Source organism: Prosopis cineraria, unplaced genomic scaffold (assembly GCF_029017545.1).
Source record: "Prosopis cineraria cultivar Desert tree isolate PC_DT_omini unplaced genomic scaffold, ASM2901754v1 PC2, whole genome shotgun sequence".
Classification (NCBI taxonomy): Eukaryota; Viridiplantae; Streptophyta; class Magnoliopsida; order Fabales; family Fabaceae; genus Prosopis; species Prosopis cineraria.
The window spans coordinates 29,320,460-29,340,535 of NW_026555333.1; positions in this window are offsets into that span (position 1 = coordinate 29,320,460).

A 20,076-nucleotide genomic window follows, 5' to 3' on the forward strand; every position below is an offset into this window, starting at 1 on the left:
GGGTGTCGTACCCCTAATCTAGCCTCCTCATAAACCGATGGAGGCTAGTTAGGTTCGAGTCCCTCGTAGAACAAGTAGGATAGTCCCGAATCAACCATGGGACAAAGGCTACCTCCTGATTCTAACAGTCGGTGTCAAGGCTAGTTCTTGATTCTAATGGTCACTGCAAATACCACGTGGATTTTCAACCAATCTACTCCTCTCCCTAAGCGAACTCCCACCAATGATCATGCTATGCACATGTCACACATAATATGTATTTTGACAATCATTTCTCAACACATGAATTCATATAACACATATGCTCATGATTAACTCATATTTCATCACAATTCTCCACCCATAGTAATAAATCACAATTAATTTCATAAAATATCAAGGGTGGTAGAATCAAGGTTTTCTTTCAAAAGAAACCATTTCACAAGTCAACACTTTGCCAATATGCATCATCAATTATACTCATAAATCATATTTCACAAACATAATTAACATTTAATTATAAAAATTAAGTTTCCCTCGGTTACCTTAAACCTTTAAGAGGTCAAAGGTTTACCTCTCATTATATTAACTTCACAAAGCTTCAAAATGCTCGAATGGTGCCAAGACGAACCTCTCTACAACCATATCACCAGGATATCATCATCATCTAGCTCATTAAGTTTTATCAATATAAAACTCCTCATACACTATTTTTATCAACTCATACTCAATACCCATTCTTACCCAATGGGCTCATTAGATTCCATTAATGCACATTATCATTAATAACACCTCAAACCATCATTAATGCACATTAACCTCTCCCAACTACCTCATAAATATCAATTTCGGATATTAAATGCTCCCATGGACCAACCACTTGCAAAATCATCAATGTGGTGTTCCAATACATTAAATTACTCCTATTAATCTCATTTTAACCAATGGAATCGGACCCATACTCTTATGGACTGAAAATCCATCTCCCAACTCAAACCCTACCATAAATCATTACAAATGAGGAAGAGAAAGGAAGAAGAAAGCACCACAATCTTACCTTGGGTGTTTAGGAGCTTCAATCTATTAACAATAAGACCAAAATTCGTGCCCTAACAAAGTCAAAATAAGCTCTTTGTTTTCTTCCTCTTCTCCTTCTGTACTTTCCACGCAGAAACGAATCAGATATATCTAATTTTTGGCCATGCGCCACGGCGCACGATGCCCTCCACCGTGGCGCATTGCATAAAGGAGCCCATTATATTTGGATTGTCTTCATGCACTACAGCGGACCAACCATACATCTCGCTGTGTGGTACAGAAAATAATTCTTCACTTTCTCATCTGCTTTCCTTGCCCAGGTAGCCCACCAATGATCCGGACCTACTTCTAGGGCTGAAATCACAACAATTTATGTGAAGTTAAGCTCCTCTGACCACACACCTCATTAACTCACTAATTACCCTGATTAGGTTAATGAATCAGAGTTAAAATTTTTTGGATGTTATAACTCTCCCTTCCTTTTAAGAATTTTGTCCCTAAAATTTGGTAAATCATATAAATCTTGCCACACTAAAAAAAGATAGGGATATTGTTGCCTCATTTTCTCTTTCATTTCCTAAGTGGCATCACTAGGAATCATTCCTTTCCATATCACTTTCACTAAATGAATAATCTTGTTTCTTAGCTGCTTTTCTTTCACATCAATTATCCTTTTCGGTTTAGTTCGATAAGTCAAATTCTCTTATAGCTCTACCTCTTCTGGCTCAATAATGTGAGACGGATCAAGTTGGTACCTCTTAAGTTGTGAGACATGAAACACATCATATACACCTGATAAATGCAGGGGTAATGCAATCCGATACGCTAAAGGCTCAATCCTATCTAGAATCTCAAATGGAGCAATGTATTTGGGAAGTCAACTTCTTTGCTCAAATAGACCTCCCAATACCAATCATGGGCGATACCTTCAAGAATATATGGTCTTCGACCATAAACTCTAGCAATCTCTTTCTCTTATCCGCATAACTCTTCTGTCGACTCTAGGCAATCAACAACTTCTGTCAAATTACCTCCATCTTCTCTGTAGTTTGATATACCAAATTTGAACCCAAAATACTTCTCTCACTTAACTTAGTCCAGCAAAGAGGCGATCGATGCTTTCGATAATACAAAGCTTCATATGGAGCCATTTGAATACTTGCATCAAATCTGTTGTTACAAGCAAACTCTAGAAGTGGTAAGTATTTATCCTAACTTTTATTAAACTTAATAGCACATGCTCGCAACATATCCTCGAGAGTTTGAATCATTCTCTCAGTCTGACCATCAGTCCGGGGGTGATAGGCCATACTAAACTTCAATTTAATACCCATAACCTGGTATAAAGCTCTCTAAAAGTTCGATGTGAACCTCGAATCACAATCTGACACAATCTCTTTTAGTACCCTATGCAACTGTACTATCTCTAACATAAACCTCTGCAAATCACTCTAAGGTATAGTTCATTCTAATGGCTAGGAAGTGAGCTAACTTAGTCAGTCTATCCACAATCACCCATATAGCATTATGACTAGCCTGAGTATGAGGCAATCCTATTATGAAGTCTATAGACACACTATCCCATTTCCATATTAGGATCTCCAAGGTTTGTAATAGTCCAGGTGGCCTCTAATGCTCTATCTTGACTTTTTGATTGACATGTCAAACACCTAAAAACGAACTCAATGACATCTCTCTTCATTCCGTGCCACTACCACCACTTTTTTATATCTTGATACATTTTAGGGGCACCAAGGTGAATTGTTAGCTTGCTCCTGTGAGCTTATAATAGTATAGTCTCTTTAATCTCCTTATCATTAGGAACACACATATGATCGTGATACAACACAAAACCATCATTACTAAAACTAAAAGTTGTTGTTCAATTTTCCTCAATGTCCTCCCGGATCTCTACTACATACTCGTCTTCTAATTGTGTTTTTCTCAATTCGTTCCAGAACTCACTTGTAATCACTGTGCCATTCAAGTTGTATGACACAAAATTGGGAACATTCTTGTGCTCGTTAGAGAAATCCTCTAGCATCTTGTGCTCATGCATCATCAAGAATGCTACGTGTAGTGTCTTTTGGCTCAACAGATCAGCTACTACATTAGCCTTGCCAAGATGGTACTTTAACTTGAAATTGTAGTCCTTCAAGAACTCCATCCATCTTCGCTACCTCATATTCAACTCTTTCTGATCAATTAGATATTTGAGGCTTTTATAGTCAATGTATACTTCAAACTACGCACTATAAAGGTAATGTCTCCATATCTTAAGCACAAACACCACTATCGCAAGCTTAAGATCATGGGTAGGATAGTTCTCCTCGTGCGATCTTAACTGTCTCAAAGCATATGCCACAACTCTATCATCTTGCATTAGAACACATCCAAAACCCTTAAGTAAAGCGTCCGCATACACCAAAAATGGCAATTTCAAATCTGGAATGGTCAACATAGGTGTCGTCGTCAATCTCTATTTCAACTCTTGGAAAGCCTCTTCACACTTGTCAATCCACATGAAAGGATGATCTTTCTTAGTCAATTTGGTCAAAGCAAATGCAATCTGGGAAAATTCCTGAATAAACCTCCTATAATATTCTACTAGACCCAAGAAACTTCGAATCTCCATCACAGAAGTCAATCTTTCCCATTGTAGCACCGCATCTACCTTATGAGGATCAACTACAATACCACTGGGCGACACTACATAGCTTAAAAACTTTACTTCATACAACCAGAACTCACATTTGCTCAACTTCACATAAAGCTTCTTCTCTTTTAGAATTCACAACATGATCCGCAAGTGCTTGGCATGTTCTTCCTCATCAATTGAATATATTAAAATATCATCAATAAAGACCACTATAAACTTGTCCAAGTAGGGTCTAAAGATTCAATTCATATAACCTATAAAGATTGCGGGTGCATTAGTCAATCCGAAGGGCATAACAAGAAACTCATGATGCTTGTATCTCGTTCTGAAAGCAATCTTCAACACATCATCCATTTTCACTCTCAACTGGTGATAGCTAGATCTCAGGTCAATCTTAGTGAATACCGCTACTCCAGCCAATTGATCTAACAAGTTATCAATTCGGGGTAAGGGTACTTATTTTTAATTGTCACCTTATTCAGCTGTTGGTAGTCTATGTACAATCTTAAGCTACCATCTTTCTTCTAAACAAACAGAACAGGCAAACCCTAAGGTAAAACACTAGGTCTAATAAACCCTTTCTCCAATAACCCCTCTAGATTCTTCTTAAGCTTATTCAATTCTGTTAGAGCCATCCGATACAAAGCCTTAGAGATTGGCTCAGTACCAGGTATCAAGTCAATTAAGAAATCAATCTCTCTTTAGTGGCAATCCTGACACTTCATCTATGAAGACCTCAGGAAACTCATTAACAACTCTAATCTTGTCTAATGCTCCATCATATACTCTGTGTACTGAGTAGAACACCATAAAAGCTTGACATCCCTCCTTTACTGATTTCTCCACTTGCATTACTGATAGGAACTTGGGAGTCTCCGGAGTAGTAACAGGTACTGACTATATAGTCTCATCATTTGTTGTAGTCGCTGTGTATACTGGTAGTGAAATTGTCTTTCTATTACAATGTAACATCGCTCCATTAGCAGACAACTAATCTATGCCAATTATCACGTTACTTCCTAACATGAGCAAACAAATCAAATCAATACTTGTGACTATTTCACCAAATTTCAACTCTACTTGCAAGCAAGCATGACTAGTTCTCACTCAAGCACCAGCCGGTGTAGACACATTAATCATGAAAGGCATTTCAACTACATGCAAACTTAGTCTTTACGCACACTCATTAAAGACAAATGAGTAAGTGGCACCAGAATCAAACAAAGCAAAAATTTATTGATTGCTTAAAGAAATCATACCTCAGATAAGCTTTGGGGAAGCTTTAGCCTCTTCCCTCATCATAGCAAACACATGACCAGGAATAGCAAACCTCAATCGGTGTGAGGAGCATTCTCTGGGAAATACTAGGGACAATGTTCTCCTCTTGTACCAAGACTTCCTGTACTTGTCTTGATACATTCGCCGGAATGTTACTAGTAATATTTCTTATTTGCACCATTCTTCCTTCCTAAGGATGAAAGTTATCCTACAAAAGGAAAATAGTTAACATAAGCTTAAAAGGGAAAACATGTGTATATAATGTCAATTGCCAACTTTCTATATGCAAATGCACCATTCATAAAACAAACTCTCACTTAATTTATAAACCCATGATCCAGTTCTCAGAACCAGAGAAACTGATACCAAACTGTAACCTCCCTGAGGTTAAACCACCATTTACTCTAAATCATAGTTATTCGAGGCCTTTAAAAGGAGAATTTCTCAAAATTATTTCATAAGAATCCTAATTGGTCATCTTAAATTCCAAACATAATTTAAGGACTCTAAATCAAAGTTTTGAAAAAAAAAAAGCAAAAGCTTGAAAAGCAATTGGGACCTATAAAAACAAGATTTAAATCTCAAAAACATGTTCTTTGCAGAAAATGACATGTGCGTCATAGCTTATGGTTGGTGCGCTACAGCGTGTCTTCTCTGTGCCATGCGCCGTGGCGCATTGCACGAAATTTGACAAGTCAATGCTGTAATTTGATAGCACAAGGACCTGACTTTCGACACGTCCTAAATCTTCATCCGATGTCTGATTGAGTTGGTTTTAGTGTCTATATGGAGCCTTTTTCTAGTTCTAGCTAATGCTATAGGTTTTACATTCAAACTCATTTTCTATAGACAGTTGGACAACAAAACCCATTTTTACCACTTTTTCACAAAATCTCCCAAATGGGGTGTCCCAACTCAACCACACATGCCAATAGCTTACACAACCCATCCGACCACACTCAATAAACTCTTACAGACTCATGCAACACACCACACTCAATTAATAATGTTTATTTTGCAAAATCACCACTCAACCCTAATTTTCACAAAACAGAGAGGGGGAGGACAAGTTGCATAAAATTAACCATTTCATTCATATTTCTCAAAAATACATATGTTTCTACTTATATGAGTATTTTGGCCCTATCCATAGGTTCATAACCAAAACTCACTAACCCAAGGCGCAAAATAAACTAGTTAAATACAAAATTATGCAAGTAGTGCACAAATCATGACAATTAATCCTAGTTAACAATTACATTAACAAATACACATATAAATAGCAAAAGAGAGGCATAAAGAGGATTTACTCCACTAATCCTAAGCCTCTGTATGTTTTCCTCGACTCGAATCTAATGAGCTAGGTCCTGAAAATATTGAGAATTAAAGGTTGAGTACAACCACTTAGTAACCAAGTTTCACTTAACCCATACAGTCACATATTAATTGTAAATAGATGCAATTAGGCAAATAAACACATTGCACTAGGCCACGGTTTACAAAACTAACAACCATGTAACCGGGCTTGCCACAAAACACTATATAATATTATTTCACAAAACATAACACAGGGTCACAAAAATAACAATCATGCACCCTTAACACATGCCAGACCACAAAACAAACAACCATGTGGCCGGACTTATGTGTATGATCATATGCCAACCTTATATCCTCCTGTTACCTCCGACATGAAATCGATGGCTATGTCCTTCATGGACTAACCCAACCTTCCACTTGTGAGGAGCTACTGGGCCAGGGTTAACTCACTCACTTATGTAATCTGGTTTCCCCTAATACTAACAACCATGGGGTGTCATACCCCTAATCTAGCCTCCTTATAAACGGGTGGAGACTAGTTAGGTTTGAGTCCCTCGTAGAACAAGTGGGACAATCCCGAATCGACCATGGGGCAAAAGCTACCTCTTGATTCTAACGGTCGGTGTCAAGGCTAGTTCTTGATTCCAATGGTCACTGTAAATACCACGTGGATTTTCAACCAATCTACTCCTCTCCCTAAGTAAACTCCCACCAATGATCATGCTATGTACATTTCACACATGATATGCATTTTGACAATCATTTCCCAACATATGAATTCACATAACACATATGCTCATGATTAACTCATATTTCATCACAATTCTCCACCCTAGTAGAATCAAGGTTTTCTTTGAAAAGAAACCATTTCATAAATCAACACTTTGCCAATATGCATCATCAATTACCCTCATAAATCATATTTCACAAACACAATTAATATTCAACTAAAAAAATTAAGTTTCCCCCAGTTACCTAAACCTTTGAGAGGTCAAAGGCTTACCTCTCACTATATCAACTTCCCAAAGCTTCAATAAGCTCGAATGGTGACAAGATGAACCTTTCTACAACCATATCCCTAGGATATCATCATCGTCTAGCTCTTTAAGCTTTGTCAATATAAAACTCCTCTTATACTATTTTTATCAACTCATAATCAATACCCATTCTTACCCAATGGGCTCATTAGATTTCATTAATGCACATTATCATTAATAACACCTCAAACCATCATTAATGCACATTAACCTCTCCCAACTACCTCATAAATATCAATTTTAGATATTAAATGCCCTTATGAACTAACCACTTGTAAAATCATCAATGTGGTGTTCCAATACATTAAATCACTCCTATTAATCTCATTTTAAGCAATGGAATTAGACCCATACTCCTATAGATCAAAAATCATCTCCCAACTCAAACCCTACCATAAATCATTACAAATAAGTGAGAGAAAGGAAGAAGAAAGCACTACAATCTTACCTTGGGTGTTTGGGAGCTTCAATCTATCAATAATGAGACTAAAATTCATGCCCTAGTAGAGTCAAAACAAGCTCTTTGTTTTCTTCCTCTTCTCCTTCTGGTCTTTCCATGCAGAAATAAATCAGATATATTTGATTTTTAACCGTGCACCACGGCACACAATACCATCCTGTATTCAAGTTATTACCATTCTTTTTAAGCTGAGCTTTTCTCAAATCATTCCAGAATTCATTGGTGATTACCGTTGTATTCAAGTTATACACAGTAAAATCTGGACTATTTTGGTGTTTACAAGAGAAATCCTCTAATAGCTTGTACTCATGGATCATCAACCACGTAACATGTAAGGTCTTGTGACTCAAAGCATCGGCCACTATATTAGCCTTCCACGAATAGTACTTCAACTCAAAATTATAATCTTTCAAAAATTCCATCCACCTTCACTGTCACATATTCAACTCCTTCTGATCAATTAAATGCTTGAGGTTCTTATGGTCACTGAATACCTTAAACTGTGAACCATAGAGATAGTGCCTCTATATTTTCAAAGTAAATACAACCGCGGCTGGTTCAAGGTCATGAGTTGGATAACTCTCCTCATGCAGTCTTAGCTATCTTGACGCATAAGCTACAGCTCTATCATCTTGCATTAGCACATAACCTAGTCCCTTAAGTGATGTATCAATGTAAACCACATATGGCCATTTGGGATCTAGAATGGTCAATACTGGCACTGTAGTCAACTTCTCCTTCAGAGTTTGAAACACCTCTTCACACTTCTCTGTCCAGACAAATGGCTGATCCTTCTTTATTAGCTTTATCAAAGCAGAAGCAATCTGAGAAAATCCTTAGATGAATCTCTGATAATAGCCGGCTAAACCCAAGAAACTGCTTATCTCGGTTACCGATGTTGGTCTCTCTCACTATAGTACCACATCAACCTTGTGTGGATCCACTACTATGCCATCAGCAAAAACGACATGTCCTAAAAATTTCACTTCTCATAGCCAAAATTCACACTTGCTTAATTTGGCATACAACCTATGCTTTTTCAGTACTTACAGCACTATCCTCAAATGTTTTGTGTGTTCTTCCTCATCTCTCAAGTATATTAGGATATCATCAATGAAAACCGCTACAAATTTGTTTAAGTAGGGTCTGAAGATCCTATTCATGTAGTTCATAAAGATTGTAGGAGCATTTGTCAGACCGAAGGGCATCACTAAGAACTCATAATGCCCGAACTGTGTCTTGAACATAATCTTAGGCACATCATCTACCTTAACCCTCAATTGGTGATATCCAAACCTTAGATCAATTTTAGAGAAAACTATAGCTCTGGCAAGTTGGTCTATTAAATCATCAATCTATGGCAATGGATATTTGTTCTTAGTTGTCACTTTTGTTGAGTTGCCTGTAGTCAATGCACAACCTCATACTCCCATCTTTCTTCTTTATAAATAGCATAGGTGATCCCCAAAGTGATACACTCGACCGAATGAATCCCTTCTCTAGCAGCTTGTCTAACTACTTTTTTAATTCTTCCAGTTCTGCAAGAGCCATATGATACAGAGCCTTAAAGATTGGCTCGGTACCGAGTAGTAAATCAATCGAATTCAGTCTATCTTTCAAGTGGCAATCCTGACATTTGATCATCAAAAACCTCTAGGAACTTATTCACCACACCAATTCTGTCAATTCCTCCATCATACACTTCATGTGTAGAACAATAGATCATGAAAGCCTAACACCCTTCTTTCACTTACTTCTCTACTTATAGGGCTGTCAAGAACTTGGGAGTCTCACAATCCACTATTGACAATGACTTGACAAATTCAAGGTTAATAGCTGTCACTATGTAAATTGACAAGAAGACTATCTTTCTATTACAGTCAAGTGTCGCACCATTGGCGGACAACCAATCCATTCCTACTATCACATCAATACCACTCAAAGGTAAGTAGATTAAATCAATCACAGAAACTTTATCACCAAACTTCAATTCTAGTTTTAAACAGGTCCGACTGGTCCTCATAGATACACCAACCGGTGTAGACACATTTATGGAAAACAGTATTTCAAGCATATACAAGTTTAGTCTCTTAGCACAATCATCAGATATTAAAGAGTATGTAGCACTAGAATCAAACAAAGCATCTATCTGGTGACCATAAAGCAAGATTGTACCTCTAATTAGCTTTGGTGAAGCCTTGGCCTCCTCTTTAGTCATAGCAAAGACTCGTCCTGGGATAGCGGATCTCTGATCAGGAGTAAGTATGTTCTCTGGGCAAAACTTGGCTATGTGTCCCACCTTATTACATTTAAAGCAAACCCAACATTGTCCTTGGTGATGTTTCCTGCATCTGTTGTGTAATGTCCACCTTGACATTACCAAAATTCACCACACAATCACAACAACCAATCATAATTAGGAGCAAGGATTTGCTCCTAATATCACATTATATATAAAAGGGTTAAAACAAATAATCTTTTAAAATAACTGTGGAATAATTGAGATCCTATAAAAACTCTTTAAATTGATAATTTGAGCTCAAACTTAATGATTTAAATAGGTATTGGAAGCATGGAAAGGTTTTGGAAATCAAACCACTTCAAAACAGGGCCAAAAATGCCATTTTTGAGTATTTTGGTCTGTGCGCCATGGCTCATGGTCTGTGGGCCGTGGCTTGTGGCATAGAATGCCAAGTTTCCTTGTTATACCGTGCATCGTGGCTTGCACAAAATGCGCCGCTGTGCACGTGTCCATGACAACAATGCTGTCATGATAGCTTTTCTGGACGAACTTCGAACACGCACCATTTTCACATACAATGTCTGATTAGAGCGATTCAAGCTCCCACGCGAAGCTTATTCAATAGGCTAACTAATGGTAAATTTCGTTATGATCCGACACCGTATGAGAATTTTAGACACTCGAATGCAAAAGTCAGTTTTTCAAAGAAATTTTCGACCATCCAAGTACCCAAAACTCATAACTTATACCATTAACCCATTATGAGGCTTGAACCAAGTCCAATAGACCAAAATACACTTGAGTGACCAATCTAACACACAAAAACATACACAAAATTTGGCCACTCAATGGCCATTTTGCCCAAAATGGATAAATTATCAAATCAACATCATATATGCTATTTGGCCTCTATTGCCACATAATACACTACAATTACATTGTCACCACATAGATAAAACATGCCTTGTACTTGTATTAGCATTTTAGCCTATCACCACAAAAATTACCACATATTCACCTCATATACAACATTGGGCTAAAATACACGACAACATAATATGAAACAAGTGCAACCAATCAAAATGATGTGCATTCCTAGTTGGCAACATATAATATCATATAACAAGTTTATGTACACTACTCAAACCAAAATCGGGCTTTACAAAGAGTGTAGCAGATATACTAGCCCTTGCCTGATTCTCTCCCTAGCTTAGTCTCACTGGTAGTACCTGTAAAATGATAATCCATGGGGTGAGATAAAAATCTCAGTAATTAAGATAATCTACATTATTGATTAACAAGCCAAGTTATAAAAAAGTATTAAAATGAGTAACTTAATTACATCACATAATATCACCACAAATTTGCATGCATAATCCCTAACCATCCAGTCCTCCAATACTCCCAACCGAACCAGTAGGCTATTTCACAGAACCAAACCATATGTATGGTCCCCAAGCTCACCATCCATGGTAGGACTACCCGGCCAAGGTGTCCTAAACCACTTCCAAACTACTGTTTCCCCCTATTACAAGTAATTGGGGTGTCGTTACTCCAACACCGCATCCTACGGATGCTAAGGAGCATAGTCTTTAACTCTGCACCCTTTTGGGTACTAAGGAGAATAAGTCTCCAACATTGCACCCATTTTCAGGCACGAAAGAGAGTAAATGCTACACCTGACGTCCCAAGGTGCTAGCAATGCCATATGGACTTAAATCTTCACTATCTCCACTAGGGTGACCTCCCACCCTCTAATATGCCACATTTCACTTCGTATCTCCACTTAACCATGAATAATCAACTTTCCAAGCAAGTATAACAAAATCTTTCCATTAATTTCAAAAATATAGAATTTTACAAAACCAATAATCCACTTTTTCTAAAATAGATAACCTTTAAAGAATTTATGCATATATACTCAACAAATCATAGAAAAGCATTTGAGAATAACTTATATAAGGTAATAAACAATGCAAATTATCTAGTTACCTCAACCCTTTTGTTACTAAAAGGGTTACCCGTGGTACTAATTCTCTTCTTGTGTCAATATAAGTCTTCTCACACCACAATCTACATCAACAAGTACTATATGTTAATTTTCAATTAACACAAGCACCATTAGCTAATAATAACCTCCCAATTCTCCTACTTCTCACTTAAATTCTCAACAAATAGACTTGTCAAGATTAGAATTTATTCACTTCATCCCTTTAAGTCTCCTTCTAACTCTATCACAACATGAAACTCAATATCTCAACTTATCACACTTCAACATCCCATGATCATGATAAAGCTTGATCCAACTTTCACTAAACAATAAAGTAGCTTCATATTACTACATATCCAAGATAAATAAACCTAGATTAAACCTTTAGAGTCAATAGAAACCTTCAAAACATTGACCCATGGCTTAATCCCATTAGAACAAAATCTCACTCTTCCAAATCCCATGGAAAATGAGATGAAAAGGTAGAGGAGAAGGGTAGGAATCTTACCAAAGAGTTTGAAAGCTCAAATGATCTTCAAAATCCTTCCAAATTGATGCCCTAACAGTGCCCAAAGTTGCCTCCTTCATGCTCTAGGTTTTCCACCTCAAAATCTGAGTTTTTCTGCTGATTCTCGAAAATTTAAGTTGCCTGCTGTGTCGTGCGCCACAGCGCACACTACGCAAGCCGCGGCTCACAGTACAACAAGCAACAACTTGATTTTGCTTCCCCTGATGCTTCTCAACTTGATCTGACTTTCATCCTATCTCAATTTAGAGCCAAATATGACCCAAAAGTCCAATTAGCCACCCAAAAACATAATTAAATAAATTAATCATATTTTTAACTAATTTATCCCTTAATTAATCTATTTTTTCTAGATTTGAAGTTTTAGGATGTTACATGTTGCACTGCGGAGTTTTAGCTGGCATCATAATAGATGGAGCTGTAGATTCCTGCTAGGAAGTTTGATTTCTAACCCTACCCATACTCCTCGGGGCATTGCTCCTCTAGTTGGATCCCCTAGATTGGGACGCCTTTTAAAAGCTCTTCTTCTTGCTCCCTCTAGAACTGTACCTCCTAGACATGCTCGGGTTAAAACCCGACTTCTTACCCACTCCGCTCATAGGGCCCGTGTGAGAAGAGAATCTCCCTTGACCATCTCTTTTCTTCTCCTCCACCACTCTCTCCTTTTGGCTATAGCTCTAAACTTGTTGCACATAACCTCGAAGGAAGTAATATTAAAAGTCGCTAATTGCTGGCTGAACTCAGGCCTCATCTTATCAAGAAACTACTCGGCCTTCCAATACTCATCGTCATGATGACTCAGGTAAGTGGAGTACTTTGATAACTTATTGAACTTCGCTATAAACTCCTCCTCATTCATATTTCCCTATTGGAGTCTGTGGAATTCCATCTCTTTCTCTACTCAAAATTTGGTTAGAAAGTAGTGGGCGAAGAACCACCTCTTAAACTCTATCCATCTCAACTGCAAGCCATCCACCAGCCTCACACTTTCCCACCATTGCTTTACTGCATCCTCAAGTATAAAAGTAGCTAAGAGAACCCTCTACTTAGTTGTGCATGTCATGACTAAGAAGATGGTCTCAAAACTTTCGATCCACTTCTCAACTCGTCGATCCTCCATAAAACCCTCAAAGGAAGGAGGCTTCAACCTCATGAATCGCTTCAAAGCCATATCAATAAAGCATTCTGACTCACTCATCCTAGGCCTCACTAGTCGCACCAGTCTCTCAGGAATACTTTCCTTATAGTACTCTTCGTCTCTATGTCCATACACCTCAGCGTGCACATCATCTCAGGCTTCTTTTTGGTTAGCCCTAACTCTCAACTGTCCTGCTACTCTCCCTAGGTCTTCTTCTGAGGATCTCGTCATAACCATCCATTCTCCTTTAGATGTCCATCATCATATGCCTTAGTTCATCTAGGGCATTGTCTTTGTTACCTTATTGAGGTCCTAGTTATTGGTCTTGGTTTACCAATTCTTATTCCAGTCTTTTCACATTTTCTGGTGCATTTCCTATATTTGTGGCTCTTGTTTGCATCATATTCTCCCCTCCTAAGGATGGAAGCAATCCTAAAAAGGAAAAAGAGAGTTAGTACTAGCTCGGTGAGGGAAATAACAAGTGTAATAGGATATTTCCAATTCTCTATATGCAATGCACAACAAATCTTAACAACTCAATCACAAAGCCACACCAGTTCTCAAAACTAAAGAAACTGATATCAAGTTTGTAACATTCTCATTCCACTAAACACACTTAACAAATAAAGCTCAAAGTAATCAAGGAATTAGCTTTGAAGAGTGATTACCAAGGTTTAATCCAAAAGAAAGGGATCCCAAGTTTTTTAAGTAAAAAGAAGTTAAGATCAATCAAAATCTTTCATATCAGAGTAAAAGTAAGCTTCAGAAGCATGGGATACCTCAGAGGAGTGAAAGAAGTCAAAAATGATTGAAAAATAAAACATATGCTGAAATACAAAGCAATACGTCGCGGTGAACACACTCTGCGCCATGACGTGTTGCTCTTTGTACCATGCTTTGTGGCTCAAGCACCATACACCATGGCGTGTTACATAGACTTTCACTGTTTCTTTTGTCATTTGACAATAGAATCGAGGAACTTCCTTCTCACCCTGATTCTCCATCTGACATTCGAATGACGTGATCTAGGTATCTATAAAAAGCTCTTTACATGAACTAGCTAATGGCATGGGTTTCACTTCCAAAACAAGTCACACTAGAAAGTTGGACATCCAAACACATTTTAACTGCTTTTCAATACTTTTACATAACATGGGTGTCCAAAACCCTTAACAAGTGTTAAAAGCTTTTCCTAACACCTGGACCATGTCCAATAGACCTAGGACTACTAGTACAATACGCAACAAGCACCGAAACAACATCACAACTAAAATTCACTCCTCAACCCCAAATTACTAAAAAAAGAGGGGAAGGTAAATTAGCATTGCATTTAACTCAAATCATTCAAAACATGCTCAAAACTTCATTTCTACACTTTTACTAGTATTTTGGCCCTATAAACATATATATGACAAAATACACAAAGGCTAAGGGCCCAAAATACAATTCTAACATTTTCAACAACCAAAATAGTGCAAGTAAGGTAATATGCATCCTAGAATTAGCAGGCCATGTACCATTACACAATTAAAACTAAACTAGAGGCATACAGAAGGAATATGCTAATTCCTCGCTTCTTGAGTCTTCTCCCTTTCAACACTAAAGCTAGAGCCTGAAAACTATTAGATAAGTGGGGTGAGTCTAGCCACTCAGTAACTAAGGTTAACTATACCCTATGTAGTTATATATTAATTATAAAACAAATACATGCACAAGGAGAGCAAATATACAAATCAAACTCACATGTATCATAATTTACCATTGATCACACTATAGCTTCTTTAACTCACATAACTAGGTACATTGTCATCATATTCTTAGATACATAACATGACCCCTACTCTAGCGACCTGCCACCACTTAGCACGTGTGACACGTCATATGTTTACTTAGACAATGATCATCTAACTTTATATCCTCCTTATTTTCTCAGACTGAAACCGTGGGCTATAACACTGATTAGGGCTCCGTCCACGTGACTGGACTACCCAAGCTCACTAATCGTGAGATATGACCCGGCCAAAAATCACAGGGAGATTAATGAGTATGATACTTACCTTAGGTGTTTGTAGCCTTCAAAATACTCTCAAAGTGGTCCTCAAGTAAACCCTAGCAGAGCTGTGGCATGCCTTTCCTTTCTCTCTTTTCTCTTCTCTCTATTTCTGTCTCATTTCACATTTGATAAAGTACAAAAAATGGCCATGCGCCATGGTGAACGCACAATACACCACGGCACATGACACAGAGAGGTCCTCCTTTGCTCAGAGATGGCTGTGCACCTCGAGATGATCTACACACTGCAATGTGTGGCACAACAATTTCAACTCTTCCTTTTCTTCTCCTTTCAATGCTCGTGTGGTCAGCCTTAATACTGGACCCACAACTAGGGCTAAAATGGCATCAAACATGATTATTAGACCTATCTGGCCATACACCACTTCAACTTACTTAATTATCTTAATTAAGTTTAATTAATCAGGGAATTAAAACTTAGAATGTTACATGAAGGAGTGCTTGCCCCTTCTCAATCTCCATTCCAGTGTTCTCTATTTTGTCTTCGTCTTACATGTTTGCATCTAATAGAGTTATGTTTGTATACATCCCAGCATCCATCACTATTTCATTTCCATTTTGAATGTCACATACTTCCTCCAGCCCCTTGTCCAAGTCCAGCGAGCCCATATCCATATTACCTGTTAAGCCCTCACTATTGTTTGTTTGTAGAATATTAAAAGAATTGTTTGAGCCAACAAACTTAGAAGGTGAGCCCACAGATATTCTTCTAGGCCCAATCCCTTTATTCTCTTTCCCTTTTATTTTGAATCTAGCATCTCCTTTTCATTTTGAGCCCACTGGGACCCATTCACTTTCCACCCTATTGGCCCCTTTGCCAAAAGCACATGATCTTTGATCCTTCTCTCCACCACCCCTATCTTCATTTATTCTCCCTTGATTTTCGCCACGAGATCCTTGTAAAGCTGACATTTGATTTATTCACATAATGCTGATTCCTCATGACATTTCCTCTTTCAAACCCCCTTAAATCTACCTCATTTAATTTCTTACATAAATCTCTCTGTAGCAGATTTCTAAGACCAAAGATGTCTCCCTCTACTGCCGCTGACTTAGTTTCTATCATTGGAGTTGTTTGTGCACCCTTTTCCAACAATGTAGGCTAACTTTACTCATCACTCCTTGTCAGAACATCAAGTTTTACCATCTCTGGTTTCTGTATCTTCTCTATTGGTTCCTTGGTCTAAAAGACATTCCTTGCATTGATGCCTATATTTCCCACATCTATAACAAACCAAATGTAGACCCTCATAAACTATTAGTTGATCTTCACCAAAAGCTTCAAAGACTGAGAGCAAAGGTTACTGGAGATCTACCTCAATGCATATTCAGGCAAAACCCCCTTTATCATAAATAGAGGTTGAAAGATCAATCCTAAGAGTCTTACCTATCATATTCCCAATCCTCCATAAGGACTCCACATTATAAAACTCGATTAGCAGGTCTAGTATACGAATCCACACTATTATTTTCCTTTGCGTGTCTGCCTTCCAAGGGTTGAAGTTTGGTCTCCACCTTTGCACGAGTAAATAATGATCATTAATCATCCATGGGGCTTCTTGGAAAGCATAATCCATATCTTCCTTATTCGTATATAAATTTAATTGTTACATATATAAAGCATAAGATTGCAAAGTTTTGGTTTATACATCTAACTCATATCTTTAACATATATTCACATGTTAAGTTGTTTTTCATCAAAATTATAATTTGTGCCTCTATATTAAATCATTTTTTATTATAAGATCAATTTATATTATTTTCATGTGATTTAAGAAATTTCTTCTATCCCATCACATGGGATTAACTATTTGAAAATTTCATCATACTCCTTCCGGTCCTATTTATAAGTTATTTTTATTAATATCATCAATATCAATACAACAAAAGTATAAAGAATAAAAGTAAGTGAAATTTGAAATGTAACCTTCAAATTAAAAGTAAAAAGTAAACAAACAATATAATATTATTTTTTATCATTTTTTCTCTTACTTTTTAAGGATAATTTGAGAATTTTAATTTGAAATAAAACAATTTCATCAATTAATAATTTATAAAGTAAATCAGATTATATTTTTAAAATATAATTAATATACAGGACCAAAGGGGCACCTTATTTTTTCAAAGATATTGTATGAATTCAATTTGTTTCAAAACATTTCAAAAGCATACAGCTTACGCAATAGATATAAAAAAGTTTACTGACGTTCTATCAACCTTTATCATATTATTATATTCACAGTATAACATGATTGGTAATCTCAAGTTTTTCTTCTTTAAATTAAAAATGAATTCCAACAATTCTTTACTAAGGTAACTTCATTACGGATGATTTAGCAGATGATTTAGCAGATGATTTAAGTCACATAATTTTTCTATTTACTCTTAAAATTGAATATATATCTAAACAATATTTCATTTTTTTTCTATCAAGACAAAATTATTAGTTAAATTAGATTTTTTTAAATTTTATTATCTTTATTATTTCTTACAATTTTCTTAAATCAAAGCCGTGCATCACACATGGATATTTCTTGCCAGAACGTCTTATACTAATTTTTTTTTTTTCCATCACACCTTCTGTCCAATAATTCATTGTCCTTGTGTCTACGGAATATGCTGATTTTCATCTAATTGTGTTAATTCTGTTATCTTTTTGGTTGTAATATCATTAGTTTTCTTCATCAAGATTTTTTCATATCCTTCAACGCAAGGGAATTACTTTTTAAAAATTTACGTAGAAATTATATAGATTATTTTCATTGTAAAAGATTTATATTGAAAAAACAATTTTTGGACAAATTCGTAGATGAAAAGAAAAGAAAGAAGCAACTTTATCATAATAAATATTGTAAACACTAAAGTGAAAATACTGACTTTTACATTTAAATTTTATCAAAAGATATGAAAAAGACATTTATATAAATCTGGTCCATGTCCTAAGACTTGTTTGTTTAAAATTAAAAAATAAATTATATTTATGTAGTTCAGAGATTTTTTAAAAAGCAATGTATTTTGTAGAGATTTTATAAACAAATTATTTTACATTTGAATACAATAATGAAAAATTGATTATTAGTTAATTATTTTTAAATTTTATGATATCTTTCTTGATTTTGTTCTATTAAAATGATATATTATTATATTATTTTAAAATTTTATGATATCTTCATATATGTCACTTCTTTAAAATACTATCTCTCATTTATCGCATTAAATTATTTTAAAAGCTACTCAAAGTAGCTTTTTAAAATAATAAAAAATTTATTTTTTTTATTTTGCTTATTTTTAAAATTTTAAACAAATATTATAAAAACTCATAAAATAAATTTTTTTAAGAAAATAAATGATTTTTTTATTAAATAAATTTAAACAAACGAGCCCTAATTATAAATCTCTTATATTCTTCATACAATTGTGCAACATAGAATTTGTGCAACGCACCGAACCAATCTAGTTGGGTTCCCAAAGTCACATATATTCAGTTTGAACAGTAGCTGGTAGCGATGATTCAGTTTGAATAGTCAGAGCAGACCATTATTGCTGTTTGGCCAAAAACAAAGTTTGAATAGTCAGACAGTTGACGCGAAGCAGCGATCCTTGCCTTGTCCAAAGAATGGTAGGTGTGATTGATTGAGTTTGGATAGACTAACAATTATTTTTGAAAAAATGACAATCAAGTCTCAAAATATTAATTTTATATTAGTTAAGTTCCAACTAATTTTAAAAGGTCAATCAAATCCCATGTTGTTTTTCCCCAATCAGAATTACGAAAGAAATGACGAAAATGCCCCTATAAGTAAATATAACATGTACACTCATTAGCTCCAACATTTCCCTCCCGATTTGTCTCTTTCCTGCCATTAATGAGAGCTGTATGTAAGTGGTGGAGCTGTATGTTGAAGAATACTCATTCCTGAAATAGAGTTATGCTTGGAAGAGGTGAGTTGCCTTAATTATTGACAAATCGGGTGTAAAGCAGAAAAAAAGAAAGAAAAAAAACACAGAGGCTAAAGTTTGCATATGAAACACACGACCGGGAGACGTGGAAAGCTGCTGTAAAAAACAAAATGCAGAGCAGAGAAAAAGGAGGAAGCACCACTCATGCAACAAAGCCAGAAATGAGGGAGCTTTGAGCACACGCATGCACAAAAAAAACACTCAGAAAAACAGAGCATTAAAAGAAAAGGCAAAAAAGGAGAAAAAAAGGAGACCGAGAGGGAAAGATCTAGAGTATAAAAATGTAGAAAAATAAGAGCATCAAAAAAAGGAGAAGAAGAGGAAGGAAACAGGAGCAGGAGGACGAATGAAAACCAGAGAAGAGAGGTACAGAGGA